We start from the raw sequence: 2,293 nt of genomic DNA, 5'->3' as shown, positions 1-2,293 counted from the left end.
GAAACAGTCATTTTCCTGTGTTTAAGAGCGATGTGTGTTTCCTTTTTCTGTGAACTGTCTGTTCATATCGTTTTTCCTGCACTTTTCCTTTGGATCATTTGTCTTCTCCATTATGCATAACAAGTCTTTGCACACTAAATATATTACTCCTTTATCTGTGATATGAACTGCACATATTTTCTCCTGATTGGTTACTTCACATTAACATCATAAACACCCTTGTCTATGGTGTTTGTTGTAAGGCAGGGTTTTTGTGTGTGGCTGAGTCTGTTAGTTACTGCTTTTTTGGGTTTTGGAGAATACACCATACTAAAGGACACTTCATTTCTAGACACAAAAATGTTCTCATCTTTTTTTTTTCTAGTAATTTTGTGATTTCATTTTCTTACAGTGAAATCTTTTATCCCGTAGAAATTATCTTGAAATAAAACGTGAGACACAGACCCACATTTTCTTTTCCAAAATTGAAAATTGAAGGCTCAATCCCTTCTCAGTTTGTGTCTAAGATCAGTGTATTATCTGTTCTTACCAGTTTAATGTCTGAGATATACGTCTGTATCTGAGGAGAACATATTCAACGGCGTTTTTGAGCTGGGCAATGGCGTGGGAGATTGCTTTGTCTGCTCCACGCATTGACCTTCTATTGCAAATGGAGACCCAGTTGGCCCAACATTATTCATGGATAATCTTATATTCAGTGATTCGATATGCTCCCTTTATCACTTCCTACTTCTCCTGTGTATTTAGATCTATTTCTACACTTAGTTGAGTTTCAGTGAGTTCTTCATTACCATGGACTGGTACCATGTGCTTTGATCATTATAGTTGGAAGGAATACGAGTATCTGGGTGGGTAAGACCTGCTCATTATTGTTCCTTAGTGAATGGGTCTCTTCAGCTTTATCTTCTAACAAGGGCTTGCTGGTGTGCACTAACAGTGTATATTAATTTTATACCTAATCATCATGCTAAATTCTTTGATTATTTAGAATAGCTGTTTCTCCAGGTGATTTTCTTGAGTAAGCAATGAAACCATCTGCAAATAATGATGATCCTTACATTACCCTTTGTAGAGTCTATTTATTGTCAAATTGCTTTGCCTACTTACTCCAGAGCAATGAAAATTAATAGCGTCTAGCTCCTTCCCTTAATGGGAGTGCTTTTTAGAGGCTTCCCACCAAATGCTGACATGTGCTTTTTTCTTAAGGGTCAAGGAAATACCCCTCTATTCCTATATTAGAATGTGTTTTTGTCAAGAATCATACTTCATTTTATCAAATATCTCTGCAACATCTATGGCAGTGATATCATGAATTCTCCTTTTTGATCTAGTAAGATGCAGAAGGCGTGAATTATATGAAGAGATATATTAAACTGTCCCTAATGGTTTCTTTTCCTCTCACCACACACAAACCTCCTTGGTCATATTTCATTATTATTTCAATGCACTGGTGAATATCAATTTTGATATTTTTACAATGATATTTAGAAGTATAATTTACCTGTTATCTTTTCTCCTGTGATGTCTTATTTTTTTTTTCTAAGGTGGGAATTTTAGCTTGTTTCATTAAAAAAAAAAAAAGACAAGATTTTCCTCCTTTTTCTCCCTATGCTATGTAACAATTTAAATAGCATGGGAATTAAATTGGTAGAATCATCTGGGACACATCTGAACCTGGTGCTCCTTTTGAGAGCAGCTCTTTGACAACGTTGTCTATTTCTTCTCTGATAATTGGTCTGTGTAAATTTTCTATGTTTTCTGGGGTCGGTTCCTATTTACCTAGATAATGGTTTATCACATCTAGCTTCTCAAATTTATTTGCATAGACTAGAACAAAGGGATCTCATAATTTTAAAAAGTCTTTATCCTTATTTTTTATTCTTTATCATTGCTTTCTAGATACACTAAAATTTTGTTTTCTGTTTTCTCTTTGACCCTCTATTTTTGACCCACTGAATTCTGCAAATGTGCCACAGGCACGTGTGAAGCAGGTGAAATTTCTCTCTTACTTTGGTGTGAACCAATTATATCTACCTCTTTATTTTAGTATTCTGGTCTTTTATATTTTTATTTTGGTACATAAAAATATATGTTATGGACAGAGATGAGTGAGTGGGAACCTTTTACTACTATTGTGCCCCAGGATTGTGGTTCCATACATTTATTTTTAATGGGGACGCTATATGACTTGGATAATCTTATGTTGGGGAGCTCTGGTAGCATAGTGGCTAAGACACTTGCCTGCTAACCAGACGGCTGGCAGTTCAAACCCACCAGCCACTCCTCGGAAGGA

General features: G+C 35.6%; 1 non-coding gene across 1 annotated transcript; it reads left to right on the top strand.

Annotated features, from left to right (window-relative positions):
• The first annotated feature begins 482 nt into the window (after nucleotides 1-482).
• On the top strand, nucleotides 483-671 carry LOC122151111. The gene has a single exon (XR_006163978.1). It is a non-coding gene; the product is annotated as a U2 spliceosomal RNA (small nuclear RNA).
• The last annotated feature ends 1,622 nt before the right edge of the window (nucleotides 672-2,293 follow it).

This window comes from Orycteropus afer, unplaced genomic scaffold (genome assembly GCF_000298275.1).
Source record: "Orycteropus afer afer isolate SDZICR_OR568_19922 unplaced genomic scaffold, OryAfe1.0 scaffold00304, whole genome shotgun sequence".
NCBI classification, from domain to species: domain Eukaryota; kingdom Metazoa; phylum Chordata; class Mammalia; order Tubulidentata; family Orycteropodidae; genus Orycteropus; species Orycteropus afer.
The sequence above is the reverse complement of the archived record's forward strand: the minus strand, read 5'-3'. Positions and strand labels throughout refer to the sequence as shown.